This window comes from Lepus europaeus, chromosome 22 (genome assembly GCF_033115175.1).
Source record: "Lepus europaeus isolate LE1 chromosome 22, mLepTim1.pri, whole genome shotgun sequence".
NCBI classification, from domain to species: domain Eukaryota; kingdom Metazoa; phylum Chordata; class Mammalia; order Lagomorpha; family Leporidae; genus Lepus; species Lepus europaeus.
Window position 1 is genome coordinate 43,449,401 of NC_084848.1, and position 13,938 is coordinate 43,463,338.

General features: G+C 44.4%; 1 pseudogene; it reads left to right on the forward strand.

Moving 5' to 3' along the window:
- The window catches only part of LOC133751464 (palmitoyltransferase ZDHHC5-like), a 63,436-nt pseudogene extending 61,387 nt beyond the window's left edge, over nucleotides 1-2,049 (forward strand).
- Nucleotides 2,050-13,938: the final 11,889 nt, after the last annotated feature.

Below are 13,938 nucleotides of genomic sequence, written 5' to 3' on the forward strand. Positions count from 1 at the left end.
CTCTAAAAGATAAGATCTATATCCTTTGACACACCAAGGGTTTCTGCTGAAAATCTCAAAGTGAAAAATTTAGAATCTTGTTTCTGAGAAAGTCTCAGGATGCCAAAAGGGCTTAAAATATTTGGTCAAAATAGGCTTGTTTATAATTTTGAAATAGCATCCATCTACTTAGTGTGATTCAACCAGTTCTAAACCAGATTTACTCATAAATCTGATGATTTTATAAAACAAGTCTTCACCAATGGCTGCTGTAACAATGTACTTTGCAATTCCCCAGCACCCGGATATTTGGGAAGACCAAATAAGAGAAGACAATTGTAATCAGACCTCCCTTCCTTCAGCTAGAAGTGTCCGATTACTGTGAAGATCATGGATAATGGCATCCAGGGAGAGCTCAGGAGAACTAAGTCTAAAGGAAGCTTGGAAACAACAGAGCCAGTCTGCAAATGCCAAACCCCGGCCTCCTATGCCAGACCTGAGCAGCTGCATGGGACAGCAAACACACCTTAGCCTGGCTACTAAAGGAGATAGCAGCCTTTTGGGCAAAGACAGCCCCCCCATACCAACCATGTACAAGTGTCAGCCAGGTTATAGTAGCAGCAGTACATCAGCTGCCCTGCCTCATTCCTCCAGCACCAAGTTAGTCATGGGGACAGTTCGAGGAAGCCAACCTCAACTGCGGAGAGCAGCTGTCATCCCAGTTAACACTAAGAGCCCAGCTTGGAACCAGACAGCTTCTGTTCTCCCACCTTTGGCAAAAGCTTTCACTTTGATCCACTTTCCAGTAGCTCACTTTCCAGTAGCTCTCATTCCTCCAGCCTCAGTCAGCTGAGAACAAGTTTTGTGCTGGACCAGTTGCAGTCCATGCATTTAGAGGGCACCACTTCTACCTCCTGTAAGAGCCTGGCCAACCAGACATGCAATGGAAGCCTGTCTTATGACAGGCGGCTCACTTCTTTGGACAGTCCTGATTTTGATTTAGTACAAGCAGGGCCAGAGCCAGACCCAGCTTTCAGCTATACCTCTCCCTTCCTGTCAGCCTGCCTGGCCCAGCAACAGGAAGCCCAGAGGCATCCACATTTGGTGCCAACAGGTCCAACACGAGAGCCCTCACCAGTCCGTTATGACAATCTGTGGTGCCACATTGTGGCCTCCCTCCAGGAATGAGAGAAGCTGCTGCACCAGTCACCCAGCTCCCAGTCCATGAGGAAAACTGGGCTTGGAGTCTCAGGCGTTCAGTCAACACCTGGCTCAGGCCATGCCCTCGTAGGAGTTCCTCCTCAGCTGATCCAAAGAGATCACCACTGAGCAAGACTCCACTTGGATGCCCAACTGTCCCCCATTTGGGGAAGCCAGAAAGGCTAAGGGGCCAGGGACTAGGGTCCCCTGAACCAGGTCCAACCACCCCATATCTGGGCCATTCAACATCTTTTTTTTTTTTATAATGTTGTGAAGACATTTTTTTATTTTATTTTATTTATTTATTTTTATTTTTCACAGGCAGAGTGGACAGTGAGAGAGAGACAGAGAGAAAGTTCTTCCTTTTTGCCATTGGTTCACCCTCCAATGGCTGCTGCGGTTGGCGCGCTGCGGCCGGTGCACCGCGTTGATCCCAAGGCAGGAGCCAGGGGCTTCTCCTGGTCTCCCATGGGGTGCAGGACCCAAGCACTTGGGCCATCCTCCACTGCACTCCCTGGCCACAGCAGAGAGCTGGCCTGGAAGAGGGGCAACTGGGACAGAATCCGGTGCCCCGACCGGGACTAGAACCTGGTGTGCCGGCGCCGCAAGGCAGAGGATTAGCCTAGTGAGCCACGGCGCCGGCTGCCATTGAACATCTTACAGCATCCAAAAATCCCCACTTGGTGTCTCTGAGATAGAGGAAGTGGCCTTGCAGCCACTACCGATGCCTAAAGATGAAGTACAGCTCAAAACCACCCACAGCAAATCCAACAGCAACCCAAGAGCATCGGCTCAGCCTCCCCTGGCCCCACAAGGGGAGGAGTCAAGAAACTGTCTTGAGCGGGTGGTACCACCTGAGATATGGTGTGAACCATCAGTGCCTCCCCTTCCCCCACCACTGTGTCTATACCAAAGGGCCCCAGGTGGCCACCTTCCTTCCCTCAAGGGGCTCCCCTCCCCTGCACAGACATTTTTTAAAATCCCGATTCCCAGAGGATGAGTGTTTTATAAAATGCAACAGAGTTAGGGAGTTGGAGAGTTGGGGCCCTGAGGCTGGGGTAGCAGCTCCCCCCTTTTACCTTTTTTTTTAACAGGCAGAGTGGATAGTGAGAGAGAGAGAGAGAGAGACAGAGAGAAAGGTCTTCCTTTTTGCTGTTGGTTCACCCTCCAATGGCCGCTGCGGCTGGCGCATCTCACTGATCCGAAGCCAGGAGCCAGGTGCTTCTACTGGTCTCCCGAGTGAGTGCAGGGCCCAAGGACTTGGGCCAACCTTCACTGCCTTCCTGGGCCATAGCAGAGAGCTGACCTGGAAGAGGGGCAACCAGGATAGAATCCGGCGCCCCAACCAGGACTAGAACCCGGTGTGCTGGTGCTGCAAGGCGGAGGATTAGCCTGTTAAGTCACGGCGCTGGCTTCCCTTTTAGCTTTTAAGACCTTCCTTTCCCTAACCCCTGGACCTGACTCAGTGGACATTTTGTGCAATTGCTTTCCCTGGAGGAAATCAGATCATTTTTAAACCAGAAACAATTTCTTTATTATTGTTATAGATTCCATTTTTTCCTCTTCTTTGTTACCAGGTGTGTGTATAAATATCAAAGAAATTATATATCTATCCTGGGATGGGAAAATGAGGGAGGGATATGTATAAGAAGGAGGATCTTACCATTCCTGGTCCTCAGACCAGCAGGAAAAGAGGGGAGACCCCAGCCGCTTCACAGAGTCCCTTTCATTTTTTATTCTGATTAGCCATTTTAAACTGACAAATGAGAGAAATCCTGATCTATCAGCAAACAACAAAAAAAGAGCACTTAAGTTTATATTTAGAAACATTTATGGGCAGGCACCGTGGCTCAACAGGCTAATCCTCCACCTAGCGGCACCAGCACACTGGGTTCTAGTCCTGGTCAGGGCACCGGATTCTGTCCCAGTTGCCCCTCTTCCAGGCCAGCTCTCTGCTGTGACCAGGGAGTGCAGTGGAGGATGGCTCAAGTGCTTGGGCCCTGCACCCCATGGGAGACCAGGAGAAGCCCCTGGCTCCTGCCTTGGGATCAACGCGGTGCACCGGCCGCAGCGTGCCTGCCGCACCAGCCATTGGAGGGTGAACCAATGGCAAAGGAAAACCTTTCTCTCTGTCTCTCTCTATCACTGTCCACTCTGCCTGTCAAAAAAAAAAAAAAACATTTATGCCATTTGCTTTACCCAGTTTATACTTAACAGCAATACCTAGATATCTTAAGAAACTGAGATAGTATATAACTAAAGCTATAATTTTTTTTTCACTACCCCAGAGTCAGTGAATGACTTGCTATGTCTCAGGCAAATGAACCCATTTGAAGTTGCTGTAGCAATTCCTCCAGGCAGTTTTGGGAGTGTTCAGCAGCAACATTTTTTTTAGAAAATGTATTTATTTATTTATTGAAAGGAAGAGTTACAAAGAGGCAGAAGCAAAGAAAGAGAGAGAGGTCTTCAATTGGCTGGTTCACCTCCCCCAAATTGTCACAACTGCTGGAACAGGGCCAATCCAAAGCCTGGAGCCAGGAGCTTCTTTAGGGTCTCCCCCATGGGTGCAGGGGCCCAAGCACTTGGACCATCTTCTACTGATTTCCCAGGCCACAGCAGAGCTGGGTCAGAAGTGGAGCAGTCAAGACTCAAACCAGTGCCCATATGAGATAATGGCACTGCAGGCAGTGGTTTTACCAGCTATGACTCAGTGCCAGCTCCTTAAAACTATGATTTTGAACAATTTTCCTATGAAAGAAAACTCAAAAGGCTGATTCTGATTCATTGTACTTAATACACAGAACACAATTTTAACCTTAGTTAAAATTTTCATATTTTGGCTGACACTCACTGGCTGCTGGTGTTTTGAATGGCCTATGAATAATGGTGTTTGCATGGAAGTTTCAGGAGCCTACTGAAAGGCAATGACAGAAAGCAGACATCACTGACAGCTCATGAGAAAACATGTAACCATCAACTGCTAACAACTGAACTCCATTACCAAGAAGCCTCCATCCAGACCATCTGTAGAGTTATAGAGAAAGGGAGAGACAGAGAGAAATGTCTTCCATCTGGTTCACTCCTCAAATGGCCACAATAGCCATAGCTGAGCAAATCCTAAGTCAGAAACAAGAGTTCCTTCTGGGTATCCAACATGGCTGTAGAGGCATGAAATGTGGATATGCAATGTAAGGTAATTATAAAAGAGATGTATATACTTGCTGACCATTCTAATAAGAGAATAAACTCTAAAATAAAGGTACTACAGATAAATGATATTTTAAAGTAATAAAAAGGTCAGTCAACCTGGATAAGATTTTAATTCTAGATATGCATGTATCTGACAAAGAAGCCCAACATAAATGAAAGAAAATGACAACAATCAAAGAGAAAAGACTGGTCAAGACTAGTGTGAGGAAGGGGCACTGTGGCATAGAGAGTAAAGCCACCACTTGGGCATTGTTCTAGTCCTGGCAGTTCTAGTGATCCAGCTCCTGGCTATCTCACCTTTTTAAAAGATTTATTTATTTATGTGAAAGGCAGAGTTACAGAGAGTCAGAGAGAGAGAGGTGCATCCATCCACTGGTTCACTCCCCAGATTGCCAAAATGGCTGGAGTTGGGTGCAGGAGCCCAAGGACTTGGACCATCTTCCATTGCTTTCCCAGGCCATAGCAGAGAGCTGGATCAGAAGTGAAACAGCCAGGACTCAAACCGGGACCCATATGAGATGCTGGCACTGCAGGCAATGGCTTTACCTACTACGCCATAACCCTGGCCAGCTTTGTAGCAATTTTGAAAGAAAATCAGCAGAGGAAGGTCTCTCTCTCTCTCTCTCTCTCTCTCTCTCTCTCTCTCTCTCTCTCTCTCATTCAGCATTAGATATAATAATTCTTAAAAATTAATATTAGGAGACATAAATATGTCACTTTTAATAATGAACAGAACAGGTTTGCAATATATTGGAAAGCATAAAGCAACTTGACGATGTACTTACTTGAACAAAAGAATACACATTCTGTTCAAGTGCTCACAGAACATTATCTGCAGAGGACCTTTTGCTAGATCACAAAAGAACCTAAAGAAAATTAAAAGAATAAAAATAAAAAAGGACACCCTATGACCACAATAGATTCACCTAGATTATCAGTAACAGAAGAACATTTGAGAAGTGCACAAATATGTGGAAAATAAGAACACACTCCTAGGAACTACAGAAACAAATCATAAGGGTCATTAGCAAACATTGTGAAATGATTGGAAATGAAATGCACATAAAAAAGTAATGGGATACAGTTGAAGCGGAGGTTAGAGGAGGCTCAGTCTCTCCATTCCTATAGCTTTATAAAATGGGAAGTTGTGAGCACTTTAACTTTGCTATTCATCATTATGTAGGGTCTTTAAAGTTTGTAGACAATTTATCACTATCTGCCACTTTATTAGTTCCAGCAGGGGGCAGCAAGCCACTGCTAAACAGTGAGCTTTGCACCAAAACTCACCCTGGAGGAGCCGAGCACAGGCTTGCTACTACCAGTGATGTATGCACAGCACCTACAGGAAAGCAAGAGCATTTTTCCCTCAAGACTCAGCTAAGATATGGTTGCAGCTTCTGGAAGACTTGGGCAATTTCCACATGTAGGTAAAGATGCTGAACATGACCCTGATGGCTTAGGAAAAAATATTTTTCTTGTCCATGGTGTTTCTCATTTTTAGAAAACATTTCATGGGGCAGCACTGTGGCATAATGTTACTGGTAAAGCTGCTACCTGCAGTGCCGGCATCCAGCATAGGCATCAGTTTGTGTTCTGGCTGCTCCAGTTTCAATCCAGCTCTCTGCTATGGCCTGGGAAGGCAGTAGAACATGGCCCAAGTCCTTAGGTCCCTGCAACCATGTGGGAGACCAGGAATAGGTTCTGGCTTTTGGCTTCAGATTGGTGTGGCTCCAGGTGTTGCAGTCATCTGGGAAGTGAACCAGTGGATGGAAGACCTCTCTGTCTCAAACTCTCTCTGCCTCTTCTCTGTAACTCTCCCTTTCAAATAAACAAATCTTTTAAAAAATTCATTTGAAAGGCAGAGATACAGATTAAGAGACAGACACACACACTCACACACATGCACACACACACACACACACACACACACACACACATATATATATATATATATAGAGAGAGAGAGAGAGAGAGATTAACTTTGCATCTGCTGGGACTGGCCAGTCAGAAGCCAGAATCTTATTCTGAATCCACCATGCTGGTAACAGAGAGATAACTATTGAGCTTGCTGCTCACATGCTTTTGTATGAACAGGAAGCTGGATCAGAATCAGTACTGGGACTTGAACCCAGGTACCATAACATGGAATGTGGGTCTTTTCACTACCATGCCAAATGCTTTTTCCCTGAATGGTTATCTCATTTTCTGAAATGCTTCCAGGTGAGTTATTCTGTGTTTCTTCATATAAAGTTTAAGGAAGAGTCATATATCCATTATTGAGTGTTTTAATGGGATGGAGCTACATCAATGTGTGATATTTCTACAGATACAAGAGGGCTTGGGGAAGAAATCCCAACATAGATGCAGAGAGTGGCAGACAAAAATAGTGTGAAAATATACATAATGTAGCTGAACATTGCAGTAAGGATTGATGGTCCTGCATTGGAGCCTGAGGTGAAAAGAAAAATCTGACCTTCTGCAGTCATGCTTTCATTAATTCTATATCATTCTCTTCTACACAACTTCAAAGTAGTTGTAAATGTCTTCGAAAGCAGAGGTGTTAAAACTCACATTATGCTCAGTTTAGATATATTATTTGTACCCAAACCACAATCTGTTATCTTCTTATTTTCCTGAATTTATTAAAAGCAAACTTTCAAGGACCTGGGCCATCCTCCACTGCACTCCCGGGCTACAGCAGAGAGCTGGACTGGAAGAAAAGCAACCTGCACAGAATCTGGCACCCTGACTAAGACTAGAACCTGGGATGCCAGCACCAGCAGATGGAGGATTAGCCTATTGAGCCATGGCACCGGCCCAGTTTTCCCTCTTCTAAGTAAAGACAGAGACTTGTGAGGGAAAGTATCTCAACAAAGTTAGCTGGGCTGGAATTTGGCACAACAATTAAGCTGTCATTTGGGACACCCACATCAGCTACAAGAGTGTCTAGGACAGAGTCCTGGCTCTTCTAAGTTCATCATCTTGCTAATGGGCACCCTTGGAAGCTAAACTACTCAGATCCATGCCAGCCATGAGGGAGAACTGGAATGAGTTCTTAGCTCCTGGTTTTGGCCTCACTCAGCCCCAGCTATTCTGGGCATTTTGGGAGTGAACCATCAGATGGATGATCTCTCCTGTCTTCTCAGTCTCTCTGGCATTCAAATAGAAGCTAATTTAACAAACTAAGGAAATGGGATTCAGCATAGTGATTGGAGCACTGCTTGAGATGCCTACATTCTATGTCAGCATGACTGAGTTCAAGTCCCATTGCTGCTCCTATTGCACAACAATTCCCCCAAACTTATTAGCAATGTTGTTATAGAACCCCCTAACCAGGACCTGCCCCATGGCATAGTGGGTAAAATCACTGCCTGCAGTGCTGGCATACTATATGGGCACCACTTTGAGTCCCAGATGCTCCACTTTTGATCCAGCTCTCTGCTTTGGCCTGGGAAAGCAGTGGAAAATGGCCTAGGTCCTTGGGCCTCTGCACCCACATGGGAGACCTAGAAGAAGCTCCTGGTTTCAGATCAGTGCAGCTTCAGCCATTGCAGCCAATTAGAGTGAACCAGCATATGGAAGACCTTTTTCTCTCTCTCTCTCTCTGCCTCTCCTCTCTCTGTGTAGCTCTGAGTCTCAAATAAATAAATCTTTAAACCAGAAACAAACAAAAAAAGAACCCCCTAACCTATATGTGCTTGCACAACACACAGTAAGCCAATCACTGACATTGAGTGGCGGTAGATTGAGGTATTTATGGCAAAGTCCAAAGTAAGATGAGAACTTTTGCTTAATTTCAGGGCTTCCAGAGAAGTTAGAGATAAAGTTTTTTATAGATTAAAGTTGGGGCTGACAGGTGATTGTTGAGCTTTGGCCAAGTTCCCGATTGTTCAGTGATACTTATGATCTTCCTTTTATTGTTGGAAAATGACATGTTCTTTAAGGAATTTTTATGATGTCCAGGTGGGCTTCAGTTGTCCTGGGGTTTACATGTAAATGATAGTTATTTACTTCCCAGACTTGGATTTTTCTTACCTGGATCTGAAACACCCCTAAATAATCCTTTCCAGACAAGTTTGGCTAACAGGGTTTTATCTATTGTAGAAACAAAATGACTTCCTTTGTCCAGTGATTACTAGCTTGTCAGGCCAGCTGTATCACTCCCTTTTTTTTTAAAAAAAAGATTTATTTATTTACTTCAGAGGCAGAGTTTACAGACAAGCAGGGAGAGAGAGAAAGGTCTTCCATCTGTTGGTTCACTCCCCAAATGGCCACAATGGACAGAGCTGAGATGATCTGAAGCCAGGTGCCAGGAGATTCTTTCCACATGGATGCAGAGGCCTAAAGACATGGGCCATCTTTGGTGCTTTTCAAAGCCATTAGCAGGGAGCTGGATCAAAAGTGGAGCAGCTGAGAGTAGAACCATCCATATGAGATGCTGGCACTGCAGGTAGAGGCTTAACCTACCATGCCACAGCACTGGTCCCAAATTTTTTCGATACCATACAGGCAAGAATGCTTTGGGCTAAGAGACACAGACAAGAGGCTGAGCCCTGATTTTGTATTATAGAAGTTTTGTTTCAATTGCCCCTATTTCTTGTTATTCCTCAAACCTCAGGGAAAAGGAACAATGGCTGTCTGACTGGGGTATTGTAAGAATGAAAGGAGACAAAGTTTAGGTATTTCTTTTATTAGTTATTTATTTACTTAATAGTCAAGTTAACAGAGAAAGAGAGAGATTTTCCATTGCTGGTTCATTCTCAGATGGTTGCATAAGCCAGGGATTGATCATGACAAAGCTAGGAGCTTCTTCAGGGTGTTCCACATGAGTGGTAGGGGAACAAGTACTTGAGTCACCTTCTGCTGCTTTTGCAAGGCCATTAGTAGATAGCTGGATCAGAAGTGGAGCAGCTGTGACTCAAACCAGCACCCATATGGGATGCTGAGTAGTAGTTGGCAATTTTACCTGGTACACTACAACACCAGCCCCTGTAGGCATTGCTTCAGATAAAGTTTCTAGTCTTGGGTTTAGCTGTAGAGATCCTCTGCATTATGAGAAGGATTGCACAGCCAGTTTCTGTGCAGCTTTTTTTGTTGTTAAGATTTATTTATTTATTTGAAAGGCAGAGTTACAGAGAGGCAGAGGCAGAGAGAAGTCTTCCATCTGCTGGTTCTCTGCCCAGATGGCTTCAATGGCAGAAGCTGAGCCAATTCAAAGCCAGGAGCCTTGGAGCTTCTTCTAGGTCTCTCACACAGGCATAGGAAGCCATGTGCTTGGGCCATCTTCCACTCTTCTCCCAGGCAGTGGCAGAGAGTGGATTAGAAGTGGAGCAGCCTAATCCTCCGCCTTGCGGCGCCGGCACACCGGGTTCTAGTCCCGGTCGGGGCACCGGTCCTGTCCCGGATGCCCCTCTTCCAGGCCAGCTCTCTGCTGTGGCCAGGGAGTGCAGTGGAGGATGGCCCAAGTCCTTGGGCCCTGCACCCCATGGGAGACCAGGAGAAGCACCTGGCTCCTGCTATCGGATCAGCGTGGTGCGCCGGCCGCAGCGCGCCAACCGCGGCAGCCATTGGAGGGTGAACCAACGGCAAAGGAAGACCTTTCTCTCTGTCTCTCTCTCACTGTCCACTCTGCCTGTCAAAAAAAAAAAAGAAGTGGAGCAGCTAGGACTTGAACCAGTGCCCATATGGGATGCTTGCACTGTGGCATAGCAGGTAAAGCCAATGCCCACAGTGCTAGGATCCCATATGGGCACTGGTTCACATTGCAGCTGCTCCACTTCCAATTCAGCTCTCTACTATGGCCTGGGAAAGCAGTAGAAGATGCCCAAGTCCTGAGGCCCTGTACCTGCTCAGGATACTCGGAAGAAGTTCCTGGCTCCTGATTTGGATTGGCCCAGCTCTGGCCATTGTGGCCATTTGGGGAGTGAAACAATGGATGGATGATCTCTCTCTCTCTCTCTCTCTCTCTCTCTCTCTCTCTCCTTCTCAAATAAATAAGTAAATAAATAAATCTTTTTAAAAAAAGATTTCACCTGCTACAGGTTTATTGAGTTTCAAGTACCATTTGCAGTTGCCTTAGCAAGGTCAGACCCATGGGCTTTCCATGACATGGAATGGGTGTTCCCCCCTCTGCTAAAGGGACATTGGTCAGATCCAGCTTGTTCAATATCATAAAATTATTCACATATATGTGCCCTGGAGGGGTCTCATGGCAAGGTAACTGGATTAAACATTATAGCTTCAGGCCGATGCCATGGCTCACTGGGCTAATCCTCCGACACCGGCACTCAGGGTTCTAGTCCTGGTTGGGGCACTGGTTCTGTCCCAGTTGCTCCTCTTCCAGTCCAACTCTCTGCTGTGGCCTGGAAAGGCAGTGGAGGATGGCCCAAGTGCTTGTGCCCTGCACCCACATGGGAGGCCAAAAGGAAGCACCTGCTCCTGGCTTTGGATGGGCACAGTGTGCCTGCCGTGGCAGCCGTTTGGGGGATGAACCAATGGAAAGAAGACCTTTCTCTCTGTCTCTCTCTCACTGTCTAACTCTGCCTGTCAAAACAAAATATAGCTTCAGAGTAACACTTTGGTTATCAAATAGTATGTTTTAATATCTTCCAAATAGCCCAAAATGAGCCAGTAACCTTTGCTCCAGGAGTGGAAGCACACACAATGAGTTGTATGTGTTGTTATGGGTTGGCCAAAAATGAACTACTCTGTGTCCTGCAGTACACAAGTGACTGTTATTCTGAGACATATCAGCCAGCCTCACATGGCAATGCCCAGATCAATCTTACAGCATCAGTAATTTTATTTTTCCAAAGTTTGAATTAGTACTCTGCATCCTAATCCCAGCTTCTCAGGAACAACAATATCAAAGAACTTCCTCAGAAGTTCACTGTGGGTGCTGTACAAAATTTCTAGCATTAGGTATGAGAACACTAAGTATCACATCAAGTTAGCATTTTTCCTTCAAAATGGAAGCCCTCTCTAGAGGATATAGTTCTGACAGAATGTTCTGTTATAGTTACAATCAAACAATAATTCATTAATAAATTCATTAAAAAACCCTTCCTGCTTCATCTAATCTTATTTAGGATTGATACTAATGATTTGTTGCATCTTGATTTTTGTTTCCTCCTTGTGACCAAAATCCATTTCTGAAAATGCAGCTGATCATGCTCCAATTTTTTCAGGTATTATTTGACTTGGTTTTTGATCCAGACCCATGTAAGAGAGAAACACTTGATGAGAAGGGGTCAGTGTGAGCACATTTTTAGCCAACTTTGAGCAACAATGAGGGTTTAGAAGGAGTGGTCTTCAGGCTAACTTTACTTGCAGTCCATTAATAAACTTAGCTATATCTGTTATGTAGCCAGAATTCACTATCTCAAAGTGCCAAGCCAGGAGTATTTTGCTGGGAATTATACTTCTGAAAAATTCTGCCAGGCAAGAGGCACAAAGCTCAAAAGAAAAATATATAACAATGCTGGCCTGTGGAGTAGTGGGTAAAGATGCTGCCTGCAATGCGGGCATCTCATATAGGCACTGGTTCATGTTCTGGCTGCTTCACTTCTGATCCAGTTCTTTGCTATGGCCTGGGAAGGCAGTAGAAGATGGCCCAAGTCCTTGGGACCCTGCACCCACATGGGAGACCTGGAAGAATCTCCTGGTTCCTGGCTTTGGATTGGCACAGCTCCAGCCATTACAGCCAACTGGGGAGTGAACCAGTGGGTGAAAAACTTCACTTACTCTCTCTGACTCTCTCTCTCTATGTAACTCAGACATACCAATAAATAAATAAATCTTTTAAAAAAGAAAAATATGTAACAAAACCAAAGAAGAAAACAAATTGAGTTGTCATCCTAAACAATGAACAGAGTTAAAAGGTAATAGCAGAATATTATACTATAATTGACATTATATAAGGAAACTAGAAATGTTGATTAATCATACACTAATAAGCCCCATAAAACATTTTTTTAAAAAAGGATTTATTTCGAGAGCGGCAAGATGGCAGAATAGGAAGGGAGCACACTGATATTCCGGGAAGAGACAATTTAATAAAAGTGGAGATACTGCAGGTTCAGGGAATAGTAGGGGAAGAAAGAGCAGAGGAAACTCTTTTGGAACTAGTGATTCACAGTGCACCTGCGTGGAGAGTGTGGGAGCCCAAGTTCGGGACACCAGCGGCAGACTCAAGATTATGATGATGAGATAGAAGAAATGCAAGAAGCGGATCTCAAATAATTGATAAGAACATTAAGAAGTTCTGAAAATTGGATTCAAAGGTAAGTTTATTTTGGTGCATTAAAATTTGAAATTCGTGAATATGGGTGATTTTTAAAAACTCATTGAAAATGTCTTATAAAAATCCATATGGATATAAGTGTTTTTGAATCAAAATAATTTCTCAATGTGTTTTACATGAATTCCTTGAATGGCCATTGTACATATTGTTTTGAAATTTATACACATTGTAAAATGGTTTAATAAAGTGAATTACCATATACATCATAATGCATATTTTTAAAAGTTAAAATTCTTTAAATTTTTCTCAAAAATTTTGGAGAAAACAAATGCTGCAGGCATTTGAGGAGTGGACTAGCAAATGAAAGCTCTGTCTGTGCCTCTCCCTTTCCCTCTGTCACTCTGCCTTTTAAATAAATAAATCTTTTAAAAAGTCTATAGGTTTTGCTAGACGTCCAAAGTTTCACAAATATAATTCTTGCTGTTGACTCATAAATATATATATATATGTATAAATATATATATAAATATATCCCTTGTCTGTATTTTTCTTTCTTTTTTTTTTTAATTTTTGACAGGCAGAGTGGACAGTAGAGGGAGACAGAGAGAAAGGTCTTCCTTTTTGCCGTTGGTTCACCCTCCAATGGCCACTGCGGTAGGCGTGCTGCGGCCGGCGCACCGCGCTGTTCCGATGGCAGGAGCCAGGTGCTTCTCCTGGTCTCCCATGGGTTGCAGGGCCCAAACACTTGGGCCATCCTCCACTGAACTCCCTGGCCACAGCAGAGAGCTGGCCTGGAAGAGGGGCAACCGGGACAGGATCGGTGCCCCAACTGGGACTAGAACCCAGTGTGCCGGCGCCGCAAGGCAGAGAATTAGCCTAGTGAGCCACGGCACCAGCCTGGAGAAAACATTTTTAAGTGTAGTCACCATGTTTCACTTTTTTCTTCATCTTCCAAATCTTTCCTCTTTTGTCCATTAATTATACATCTATATTTTTCCCCTCATTAAAATCTTTAAATTTGCTTTTCACTTCTGCAGCTTAGATGCTCTTTTTCTAGCTTCTGCACTGAAAGTTACTTCCCATTGTTATGTTTTAAGATCATGTATTATCTATTAGTGAGGACTTTCAAACTATTCTGGCTAAAGCAACCCTTGTCCTCTCCACTGGGACCTATCACATTATTTTATTTTTTATCCAGAACACTTCCAATATTTAAACTATTTTTACACAAAGCTATAACTTATACCACTTTCTTCAAATATGTTCTATGAGGGCAGAATTTTGACATTCAGGCCACTCCAGAATGT